At 46.7% G+C, this 13,098-nt stretch overlaps 1 protein-coding gene across 1 annotated transcript in view; it reads left to right on the top strand.

Moving 5' to 3' along the window:
• The window catches only part of DTWD2 (DTW motif tRNA-uridine aminocarboxypropyltransferase 2), a 191,449-nt gene that overhangs the window by 80,689 nt on the left and 97,662 nt on the right, over positions 1–13,098 (top strand). The window lies entirely within an intron of this gene.

The following is a 13,098-nucleotide window of genomic DNA, read 5'->3' as shown; positions in this document are numbered from 1 at the left end:
GGTATGCAGTGACCATTGCTTATCATGCTGTTCCTAATAGTCTCGTTGTTACTTTGTACTACCTCTCTTTATGTGTATACGCACACCTGTTGTGTCTCCTCTTTATACTTAGTTCCTTCCCTGAAGAATTTAAAATCTATCTTAATTTTATATGCTTGTACAGTTCTTAGCACAAAAACTGATGGCCAGTAAGTGCTACTGCAGTACAAATAATAATCTTCATTGATTGATTTAAGCTAAGTCTGCACTACAGAGCCTATGTTGGAATAACTATGCTGGCATAGCCCCCTTGTGTAGATGCAGCCATAGTGACAGAAGGGGTTTTTCTGTCAGTGTACAAACATCACTTGCCCAGACAACTTTAACTACATTGACAGAAGTACTGTTATGTCGACATAGTTGCATCTACACTGGGGGTTTTGTCAGTCAGGGGTATGTTTTTTCACATAGTGTTGCTATGCCAATATAGCTTTTTGATGTAGATCAGGCTGTAGTTGCTTTACAAGTGTGAGAAGAGGGAGTCCTGAGATTAAAAATGAGTGCATGTTTTTGGTAACATTCTTTCTGTTAGCTGCGTGTTAACACATGGCAGTTTCTTCACATTTTTTTTTGATATTCTGTAATTTTGGACAAGATTGTCACATTAGTATTGTCTTTCATCCTCATTGGATAAAGCTAATTTTTTGTCAACAAACTTCTGGTGCAAATGCTTGTGAGATTTTGTTGCATAAATGTTCCCTGAAAGGCAACAAAAAAGGGTGTGAATACAGATGAAGCAAATTCATTTAAAATTCAAATGAATGTTTGGGGAAGCTTTTTGCAGAATTCACTGAGGTCTACTGAACAGATATGCCATAAGTCAATTCAGAATGTTTTTATTAGTCTTCTATGGTAATAAGCATTTAAATTACCGAAGAACTTCCAGTATATGGGAAAACTGCACTTTCCTCCAGTTAAAGCAGAAAATTTAATCACTTTTCATGGTGACATGCACTGGATGTATTGTTTCCAATGCAGTCTGCTTTTGGTAAAGCAAATTTCTTTTAAGTGTCGTAAATGCAATTTTTCAGCTTTTATCAGTTCAAAACCCAGAATTTTGCTCCAACTTAAAACAAATAAAATAATAATAAAAAAAGCCTTTTAGGTAGAGACAAAACATGGAAAACTTTAGCCCCAAAAGTGCAGGGTTTTGAAAAGTTATGAACGTTTTAAAACAAAGAGATAGAACTGTTTAGCAACCATAACTATTGTAGCCTCTATTTCAATTGAATTGATAGTTCTTTGCTAAAACACGGTGTCCTAAGTAAGTAAGTCCATCTCCTCTGTTGCTATAGTTTTAAGATCAACAGGGTAAAAGTCACCCTTAGAGTCTCCCAACCTAAGAGAATTTCTAGGAGTACACGAAGAGCGAATACAGTGACCACACACACAGTCACAAGTAATTTTGTCTGTATTATATTACATTCACACATACATGTACAAAACCATGCAATAGCCAATGCTGTATTCATGCTTAGGAGTGAAATCAGGAAGGCCAAATCACACTTGGAGTTTCAGCTAGCAAGAGATGTTAAGAGTAACAAGAAGGGTTTCTTCCGTATGTTAGCAACAAGAAGAAAGTCAAGGAAAGTGTGGGCCCCTTACTGAATGAGGGAGGCAACCTAGTGACAGAGGATGTGGAAAAAGCTAATGTACTCAATGCTTTTTTTGCCTCTGTCTTCACGAACAAGGTCAGCTCCCAGACTACTGCACTGGGCAGCACAGCATGGGGAGGAGGTGACTAGCCTCTGTGGAGAAAGAATTAGTTCAGGAGTATTTAGAAAAGCTGGACGAGCACAAGTCCATGGGGCCGGATGCACTTCATCCGAGAGTGCTAAAGGAGTTGGTGGATGTGATTGCAGAGCCATTGGCCATTATCTTTGAAAACTCATGGCGATTGGGGGAAGTCCCGGACGACTGGAAAAAGGCTAATGTTATGCCCATCTTTAAAAAAGGGAAGGAGGAGGATCCAGGGAACTACAGGCCAGTCAGCCTCACTTGAGTCCCTGGAAAAATCATGGAGCAAGTCCTCGAGGAATCAATTCTGAAGCACTTAGAGGAAAGTGATCAGGAACAGTCAGCATGGATTCACCAAGGGCAAGTCATGCCTGACTAATCTAATTGCCTTCTATGACAAGATAACTGGCTCTGTGGATGAGGGGAAAGCAGTGGACGCGTTATTCCTTGACTTTAGCAAAGCTTTTGACATGGTCTCCCACAGTATTCTTGCCAGCAAGTTAAAGAAGTATGGACTGGATGAACGGACTATAAGGTGGATAGAAAGCTGGCTAGATCGTCGGGCTCAGCGGGTAGTGATCAATGGCTCCATGTCTAGTTGGCAGCTGGTATCAAGCGGAGTGCCCCAAGGGTCGGTCCTGGGGCCGGTTTTGTTCAATATCTTCATTAATGATCTGGAGGATGGCGTGGACTGCACCCTTAGCAAGTTTGCAGATGACACTAACCTGGGAGGAATGGTAGATATGCAGGAGGGTAGGGATAGGATACAGAGGGACCTAGACAAATTAGAGGATTGGGCCAAAAGAAATCTGATGAGGTTCAACAAGGACAAGTGCAGAGTCTTGCACTTAGGACGGAAGAATCCCCTGCACTGCTACAGACTAGGGACCGAATGGCTAGACAGCAGTTCTGCAGAAAAGAACCTAGGGGTTACAGTGGATGAGAAGCTGGATATGAGTCAACAGTGTGCCCTTGTTGCCAAGAAGGCTAATGGCATTTTGTTAGCACTTGTATAGGTAGGGTATTGCCAGCAGATCGAAGGACGTGATCGTTCCCCTCTATTCGACATTGGTGAGGCCTCGTCTGGAGCACTGTGTCCAGTTTTGGGCCCCATTCTACAAGAAGGATGTGGAAAAATTGGAAGGCAACAAAAATGATTAGGGGACTGGAACACATGACTTATGAGGAGAGGCTGAGGGAACTGGGATTGTTTCGTCTGCAGAAGAGAAGAATGAGGGGGGATTTGATAGCTGCTTCCAACTATCTGAAAGGGGGTTCCAAAGAGGATGGATCAAGACTGTTCTCCGTGGTAGCAGATGACAGAACAAGGAGTAATGGTCTCAAGTTGCAGTGGGGGGAGGTTTAGGTTGGATATTAGGAAAAACTTTTTCACTAGGAGGGTGGTGAAGCACTGGAATGTGTTACCTAGGGAAGTGGTGGAATCTCCTTCCTTTGAGATTTTTAAGGTCAAGCTTGACAAAGCCCTGGCTGGGATGATTTAGTTGGGGATTGGTCCTGCTTTGAGCAGAGGGTTGGACTAGATGACCTCCTGAGGTCCCTTCCAACCCTGATGTTCTATGATCACAGAGAGTCAGGGTTATCTCTCAACAGATTGTCATCAATGGTGGGGGGAGTATCTTCATGACTTGGTTCTTCCCTGATGGTATAAGTCCCCCTGGTCTAGAACCCAGGGCTGTAAAGCTACCAGACAGCTGATATCTCTAGGCTTCCACCCAGTGGCAGAAGTAACCAGCTTGCTCTCCACTTCCGAAGACCTGCTGTGGACACAGACCATGGGAAGCTCCACCTCAAGGATTTGACAGAAAGCAGCCTCATGGCTCCTCATTGGCTCCCTGCCCTATATAAACCCAACAAGTGTTCCAGGAAGTTTCCAGGCAACAGTGTGGATCTCCTGTAGCTGCTGTGGCCATTTCTGCTTCTGAATTCCTGGCATTGACCTTGGCTTGATTTGGACTTTGCTTTGAGTTGAACCTGAAACCTGACTTGGACTCTGACCCTTGGTATTGACCCTGGCCTGGAACCTGGCTACAAACTCCTCTGCTACTCCCATCCTCAAGTTCCCCCCCTGCTCTGACCCTTGGCCCTTACTGCCTTTGGTGGGATCCTGACAGATGGGGGTTTTTTTGTATGGGGTCTTCCCTCCCTGTCCATATTAGCAAACCCTTTTTATCCCGTGTTATGACCACATCTACCATTGTATGTATATGCATGACGGTTCCAACTCCCTTTTCTTTCTGTCTTTCCACATCTGATACGTTTTGGGATGCTCTGCTTTTCACAGGTGGTTCTCTTAGTTCCCCTTATTCTCATGAGCATCTATGTAAACATGTTCCCATGGTAACCTGTTGGGGAGAGCAAAACTTTCCACAATTATGTTAGGCAGGTGTCTTGCAGTCTAGATGGGTACATTGCAACATATTTTCCCAAACATCACCTACGAGCACATTCTTTACAATAATCTTGTAAATTTACTTTACTTGTACAGGGTTATTTCTGAGTAATCTACTTATGTCCGCTCTTCTTAGGCCTGAGGCCTAGTATGGCTCAACTGAAATTGTACAGGTCTCAGCCTCTAGGCTGTGCGTTACAACCTTATCTTTCTTATATGTCTAATATGCACTCATCACTCATAAATACTTGTCAATTTTATACTCCTATGATCCTATCCTACTTATATCTATACCTATAGTTACAACTTAAATCTGTTCATCATACACTGATTACATGTGAAGTAGCATATGAGTTAATCCCAACAATATATCACAATTAAATAATAAAATGAACAAATCAGCTACATTATTTTACATGTTACCACTGTAGTTATTTGATCCATATGTAAATAGATGAGCATTTTGTGCTGTAAAATACATTGTCAGAAGTGAAACACCCACACCGTTGCAAAAAGTCTCAAAAGAGATACACAAGGTAAAGGTGACAGAGTTGTACCCAGCTGATTGTGGGAGGTGAAGACAAACGGTAAAAGGAGGCGAATATAAGGTTAATCTCTGACACAGTTTTCTACCTGTATAAATAGTGTTTAAATGATACTGCCACTCACCAATAAGAACAGTCCACCCACTTCATAATGCTTTTCTCTGGAGCTAAATATTTTGAGCATTTAAAAGAGCCATTAAAACAAAGTAATAGTGGGTTTTAATTCAATTAACAATTGGAGCTTTTAAATCATTACCATTAAACCCTGTCTCCTTCCTCCTTTTTCAGTCACCATGGACAGCACCACCATCCTCCTGTCACTCTGGTCTGTAACCTGCATGGTATTTTCTACTCAGAACTGTCTCGAACATCACATCCAGGTCATTTCTAAATCTTGATGCTTTTTCCTGCAAAACATCTCTAAAATTCTACCTTTTTTCTCCATTCATACAGAGAAATTTGTCATCCAGGCCCTCATCTTGCATTTCTAGTACCGTTACATTTTTCTCTGTCTTGCTTTGATAAATATTACTTTGCCCCAGTTACCTCCATTTAAAAAGCTGCTAAGATAGTTGAAGAAAAGAGCCATGAAAACCATGTCACTCCTCCCTGGTTCCCTCTTCTCCACTGTATCAAACATAAAGTACTCATCTTTGCTTTTAAAGCCTTTCCTGGCCTATTTTAACATCATCTTTTGCACACCCTCAAGATGTTGACTTCTGCCAGTAATGCCAGCCTTTATTGTCCATTATGTTAATACAAGAACCTTCATACTTTCTCCCATGCTGTCCCTCATGTATGGAAGAAGCTCCCCGTAAACATCCAGAAAGCCACATCACTGCTTTCCTTCAGATTGCTCCTTAAAATTCTTTTCTGTCATGATGGGTACAAAAAGCTCAACAATAGTTACATACCTGATGCTTGATGACAACTGTTTTTCTTGCGTCCTAGTTTTGTCTCAGTTACCTTGTACTCCACTGTCTGTTTATCCATCCACCTGCTGTATCTTATCTTATACTGAACTTGTAAGACCTTTTAGGGCATGGACTATACAATTGTTAGCATAATGGGGCCCTGATCCATTACTGGGGACCCAGGACATTACCACAATACAAATAAATTGAATTCTGGAGTTGAGTATTCATACGTTCATGGATTCTGAGACAAGAAAAAACATTGTGAGTGCCTAGTGTGACCAATATAACACAGGCCATAGAACTTCCCCAAAATAAGTTCTGTTGAACCAGAGCATAACTTAAAAAAATCCACTCTTAATTTAAAAATTGCTATTGATAGAGAATCCATCACGACCCTTGATAAATTGGTCCAGTGGTTAATTACCCTCACTTAAAAATTGTTACCTTGTGTCCAGTATGAATTTGTCTAGCTTCAACTTTCAGCCTGTGGATCGAGTTATACCTTTTGAGTGCGAGATTGAAGAGCCTGTTATCAAATTTTTGTTCCCTGTGTAGGTATATACCGATAAGTCATCCCTATCCCATCTCTTTGTTAAGCTAAATAGAATGAGCTCCCTGAGTGTATCACAATAAATCTTGTTTTCTAATCCTATAAGTATTTTTGTGGCTCTTCTCTGAACCCTCTTCAGGTTATCAACATCCTTCTTGAATTGTGGTCACACCGTTCCAGCAGTGGTTGCACCAGTTCTTCGAGCACTTGCTCACATCCATCCCGTGCTAGGTGTGCACGTGCCACATGCACAGTTGCCAGAGATGTTTTTCCCCTTAGTGGTATCCAGGAGACCAGCCCTAGTGCCCCGGGCGCCCTGCACACATGCACTGGTATAAGGGGTGCCGCCACCTCCACATCGTCTCAGTTCCTTCTTATTGCCCGTGACGGTTGCTTGGAATGACCTTCTTGCTCTTGAAAGTCTTTCCCAGTGGTTTGACTCTGTAGTCCATTGTATATAGTTTTTGTAGTTAGCGTATTTAGTTATCAGTTAGTATTAGTGTATGTAGTGTAAATAGTGGTCCCAGTCATCAAGGGGCATCATCTCAGGGTATGTCTACACTATGAAATTTTAGGTTAAATTTATAGAAGTCGGTTTTTTAGAAATCATTTTTATATATTCGAGTGTGTGTGTCCCCACGGAAAATGCTCTAAGTGCATTAAGTGCATTAACTCGGCGGAGTGCTTCCACAGTACCGAGGCTAGAGTCGACTTCCGGAGCGTTGCACTGTGGGTAGCTATCCCACAGTTCCCGCAGTCTCCGCTGCCCATTGGAATTCTGGGTTGAGATCCCAATGCCTGAGGGGGCTAAAACATTGTCACGGGTGGTTCTGGGTACGTATCGTCAGGCCCCCGTTTCCTCCCTCTCTCCGTGAAAGCAAGGGCAGACAATTGTTTCGCGCCTTTTATCCTGAGTTACCTGTGCAGACGCCATACCATGGCAAGCATGGAGCCCGCTCAGGTAACTGTCACTGTATGTCTCCTGGGTGCTGGCAGATGTGGTACTGCATTGCTACACAGCAGCATCAACCCATTGCCTTGTGGCAGCAGACGGTACAGTACAACTGGTAGCCGTCATCGTCATGTCCGAGGTGCTCCTGGCCACGTTGGCCAGGAGCGCCTGGGCAGACATGGGCGCAGGGACTAAATTTGGAGTGACTTGACCAGGTCATTCTCTTTAGTCCTGCAGTCAGTCCTATTGAACCATCTTATGGTGAGCAGGCAGACGATACGGATTGCTAGCAGTCCTACTGTACCATCTTCTGCCAGGCAGGCAAGAGATGAGGATGGCTAGCAGTCCTACTGCACCGTTTTCTGCCGAGCAGCCATGAGATGTGGATGGCTTGCAGTCCTTCTGCACCGTCTGCTGCCAGCCAAAGATGTAAAAGATAGATGGAGTGTATCAAAACAAGAAATAGACCAGATTTGTTTTGTACTCATTTGCTTCCCCCATTCCCCCGTCTAGGGGACTCATTCCTCTAGGTCACACTGCAGTCACTCACAGAGAAGGTGCAGTGAGGTAAATCTAGCCATGTATCAATCAGAGGCCAGACCAACCTGCTTGTTCCAATAAGAACAATTACTTAGGTGCACCATTTCTTATTGGAACCCTCCGTGAAGTCCTGCCTGAAATACTCCTTGATGTAAAGCCACCCCCTTTGTTGATTTTAATTCCCTGTAAGCCAACCCTGTAAGCCATGTCGTCAGTTGCCCCTCCCTCCGTCAGAGCAACAGCAGACAATCGTTCTGCGCCTTTTTTCTGTGCGGATGCCATACCAAGGCAAGCATGGAGGCTGCTCAGCTCACTTTGGCAATTAGGAGCACATTAAACACCACACGCGTTATCCAGCAGTATATGCAGCACCAGAACCTGGCAGAGCGATACTGGGCGAGGAGGCGACGGCAGCGCGGTCATGTGTGTAATCAGGACATGGACACAGATTTCTCTGAAAGCATAGGCCCTGCCAATGCATGCATCATGGTGCTAATGGGGCAGGTTCATGCTGTGGAACGCCGATTCTGGGATCGGGAAACAAGCACAGACTGGTGGGACTGCATAGTGTTGCAGGTCTGGGACGATTCCCAGTAGCTGCGAAACTTTCGCATGCATAAGGGCACTTTCATGAACTTTGTGACTTGCTTTCCCCTGCCCTAAAGCGAATGAATACCAAGATGAGAGCAGCCCTCACAGTTGAGAAGCAAGTGGCGATAGCCCTCTGGAAGCTTGCAACGCCAGACAGCTACCGGTCAGTTGGGAATCAATTTGGAGTGGGCAAATCTACTGTGGGGGCTGCTGTGATGCAAGTAGCCCACGCAATCAAAGATCTGCTGATATCAAGGGTAGTGACCCTCGGAAATGTGCAGGTCATAGTGGATGGCTTTGCTGCAATGGGATTCCCTAACTGTGGTGGGGCCGTAGACTGAACCCATATCCCTATCTTGGCACCGGAGCACCAAGCCGGCGAGTACATAAACCGCAAGGGGTACTTTTCGATAGTGCTGCAAGCTGTGATGGATCACAAGGGACGTTTCACCAACATCAACGTGGGATGGCCGGGAAAGGTACATGACGCTCGCATCTTCAGGAACTCTGGTCTGTTTCAAAAGCTGCAGGAAGGGACTTTATTCCCAGACCAGAAAATAACTGTTGGGGATGTTGAAATGCCTATATGTATCCTTGGGGACCCAGCCTACCCCTTAATGCCATGGCTCATGAAGCCATACACAGGCAGCCTGGACAGTAGTCAGAAGCTGTTCAGCTACAGGCTGAGCAAGTGCAGAATGGTGGTAGAATGTGCATTTGGACGTTTAAAGGCGCGCTGGTGCAGTTTACTGACTCGCTTAGACCTCAGCGAAACCAGTATTCCCACTGTTATTACTGCTTGCTGTGTGCTCCACAATATCTGTGAGAGTAAGGGGGAGACGTTTATGGCGGGGTGGGAGGAGGAGGCAAATCGCCTGGCTGCTGGTTACGCGCAGCCAGACACCAGGGCGGTTAGAAGAGCACAGGAGGGTGCGGTACGCATCAGAGAAGCTTTGAAAATCAGTTTCATGACTGGCCAGGCTACGGTGTGAAAGTTCTGTTTGTTTCTCCTTGATGAAACCCTCCGCCCCTTGGTTCACTCTACTTCCCTGTACGCTAACCACCCTCCCCGCCTCCCTTCGATCACCGCTTGCAGAGGCAATAAAGTCATTGTTGCTTCACATTCATGCATTCTTTATTCATTCATCACACAAATAGGGGGATGACTACCAAGGTAGCCCAGGAGGTGGAGGAGGGAAGGAAAATGCCACACAGCACTTTAAAAGTTTACAACTTCAATATTTATTGAATGCCAGCCTTCTGTTTTTTGGGCAATCCTCTGTGTTGGAGTGGCTGGTTGGCCAGAGGCCCCCCCACTGCATTCTTGGGCATCTAGGTCCGGAGGCTATGGAACTTGGGAAGGAGGGCGGTTGGTTACCCAGGGGCTGTAGTGGCAGTGTGTGCTCCAGCTGCCTTTGCTGCAGCTCAACCATACACTGGAGCATACTGGTTTGGTCCTGCAGCAGCCTCAGCATTGAATCCTGCCTCCTCTCATCATGCTGCCGCCACATTTGAGCTTCAGCCCTCTCTTCAGCCCGCCACCTCTCCTCCCGGTCATTTTGTGCTTTCCTGCACTCTGACATTATTTGCCTCCACGCATTCATCTGTGCTCTGTCAGTGTGGGAGGACAGCATGAGCTCAGAGAACATTTCATCACGAGTGCGTTTTTTTTTCTTTCTAATCTTCACTAGCCTCTGGGAAAGAGAAGATCTTGTAATCATTGAAACACATGCAGCTGGTGGAGAAAGAAAAAGGGACAGCAGTATTTAAAAAGACACATTTTATAAAACAGTGGCTACACTCTTTCAGGGTAAACCTTGCTGTTAACATTACATACATAGCACATGTGCTTTCGTTACAAGGTCGCATTTTGCCTCCCCCAACCGCGTGGCTACCCCCTCAACCCTGCCCCTTCCCCGTGGCTAACAGCGGGGAACATTTCTGTTCAGCCACAGGCAAACAGCCCAGCAGGAACGGGCACCTCTGAGTGTCCCCTGAAGAAAAGCACCCTATTTAAACCAGGTGACCATGAATGATATCTCACTCTCCTGAGGATAATGCAGAGAGATAAAGAACGGATGTTGTTTGAATGCCAGGAAACATACACTGCAATGGTTTGTTGTACAATGATTCCCAAGTACGTGTTACTGGCCTGGAGTGGTAAAGTGTCTTACCATGAAGGACGCAATAAGGCTGCCCTCCCCAGAAACTTTTTGCAAAGGCTTTGGGAGTACATCCAGGAGAGCCGCGAATGCCAGGGCAAATGAATCCTTTCACATGCTTGCTTTTAAACCACGTATAGTATTTTAAAAGGTACACTCACCGGAGGTCCCTTCTCCGCCTGTTGGGTCTAAGAGGCAGCCTTGGGTGGGTTCGGGGGGTACTGGCTCCAGGTCCAGGGTGAGAAACAGTTCCTGGCTGTTGGGAAAACCGGTTTCTCCGCTTGCTTGCTGTGAGCTATCTACAACCTCCTCATCATCATCATCTTCTTCGTCCCCAAAACCTGCTTCCGTGTTGCCTCCATCTCCATTGAAGGAGTCAAACAACACAGCTGGGGTAGTGGTGGCTGAACCCCCTAAAATGGCATGCAGCTCATCATAGAAGCGTCATGTTTGGGGCTCTGACACGGAGCGGCCATTCGCCTCTCTGGTTTTCTGGTAGGCTTGCCTCAGCTCCTTCAGTTTCACGCGGCACTGCTTCGGGTCCCTGTTATGGCCTCTGTCCTTCATGCCCTGGGAGATTTTGACAAAGGTTTTGGCATTTCGAAAACTGGAACGGAGTTCTGATAGCACGGATTCCTCTCCCCAAACAGCGATCAGATCCCATACCTCCCGTTCGGTCCATGCTGGAGCTCTTTTGCGATTCTGGGACTCCATCATGGTCACCTGTGCTGATGAGCTCTGCATGATCACCTGCAGCTTGCCACGCTGGCCAAACAGGAAATGAGTTCTTTTCCTGTCCACCTGGTTCTTTTCCTGTCTACCTGGCCAGTGCATCTGAGTTGAGAGTGCTGTCCAGAGCGGTCACAATGGAGCACTCTGGGATAGCTCCCGGAGGCCAGTACCATCAAATTGTGTCCACAGTACCCCAAATTTGACCCGGCAAGGCCGATTTAAGCGCTAATCCACTTGTTAGGGGTGGAGTAAGGAAATCGATTTTAAGAGCCCTTTAAGTCGAAATAAAGGGCTTCATTGTGTAGACGGGTGCAGGTTTACATCGACTTAACGTTGCTAAATTCGACCTAAAGTCCGAGTGTAGACCAGGGCTCAGGGTACCTCCTGCGGTGTGTGGAGGCCATGCCAGTGAGTGACCCCCATTTGAGCTGTCTGAAGTGCCTTGGGGAAGCTCACGTAAAGGAGAAGTGCAAGATCTGCAGGAGCTTCAGACGGTGCACTCAGAAAGTCAAGGATGTTTGTCTGAAGACATGCTCATGGAGGCAGCCCTCAGATCATCCTCGGAGCCTTGCTACTCTGAATCAGCGTTGGGCACTTTGGCCTCTGTGCAAAGTGCTTCGCTGCCACCGTGCTCTTCCTGGCACCATTCTCCATCCAGGAAGAAGCATAAGAAACAGCATGCCAAGAGAGGGCGCTCTCTGGTGCCAAAGAGGGACAAGCGGGGAGCAGCTAAGTGAGACCTCTGCCGGGCCACTCATCCATGGTCTACTCTGGCGACTCTGCGTAAGGCACTGAGCCTGGTCTGGGACCCACCTCTGACTCCTGGGCGTGGTTGTGGCACCTCGCGCCTGTGGGCCCCCTCAACTCCAGAGGCTTTCCAGGCTGCAAAGGATTTGATGTCCCTCCCGGTACTGCCCACCCCCAAGGGCCCTTGCCAGCCAGAGCTTCTGCGGATAGAAGTATTCAAGTGGTGGTGAGCTCCATCGCAGCACCGACCATTGTGGCACCTTCCAGAGGAAAGCCCTGCTACAGCAGTCCCCAACCTGGCATCGGTCACCAGTTTCCCGGTACCGCCTGGAGGCAGAAATGGGTACAGCTCTGCATGGTCTCCAGGGAAGAGTCCTCTTTGGAGTCAGAGGGGCAATCCCTCGCCCTGCCAGAAAAGTAACTCCCTTCTCTTCATGTGTCAGTGTAATAATGCCTGCATCTGTAATTTTCACTCCATGCATCTGAAGAAATGAGTTTTTTACCCACGAAAGCTTATGCCCAAATAAATCTGTTAGACTTTAAGGTGCCACCGGACTCCTTGTTCTTGTGGATACAGACTAACACGGCTACCCTCTGATATTTGACAGAAAAGTAGTGATACCCGACTTAGGCACCGGACTTCAGTACCAGCCCCACAGCTGGTGCTTGGCCATTGGGCCATTTGCCAATGCAGTGGCAATATTGGAAGTCATGGAGGTTTCCCCTGGTATTGGGACCCCCTCCCCAGCATTCATACTCGGTGATGTCCGAGAAACAAGCCACTGACCCTGCACTGGACCCCGACTCCAGCACTGACCCCAGCACCAAGGTCACTGAAGTGGCCCCAGTGGAAGTAGTCCAGGTGGAGGAGAAATGACCAGCCCTTCTTACGGTACTAGCCTTCTTCCACGTCATCCCCAGATGAGGCAGTTGGAGATCCTAGTAACCCGTTTCATCCGCCAGATGACTTCAGGGCCCATTAAGAACCCCTGAAACAGGTCAGCTGGAAGCGGAGGAGTAAAGGAGTCCATGCAGAGCCTGTTTGATATCATGGCTGCAGTGGCTCCTTCCAGAGAGGCCCTGCCAGTCAATGAGGCAGTGTTGAGGCCAGTCAGGGTGCTATGGCAGACCCCTTCGTCTCCGCTGCCTACCTCAAAAAGGGCAGAGAAGAAGTAC

This window comes from Caretta caretta, chromosome 5, assembly GCF_965140235.1.
Source record: "Caretta caretta isolate rCarCar2 chromosome 5, rCarCar1.hap1, whole genome shotgun sequence".
In the NCBI taxonomy this organism is placed as follows: domain Eukaryota; kingdom Metazoa; phylum Chordata; order Testudines; family Cheloniidae; genus Caretta; species Caretta caretta.
This window is presented reverse-complemented; position numbering and strand designations above follow the sequence as displayed.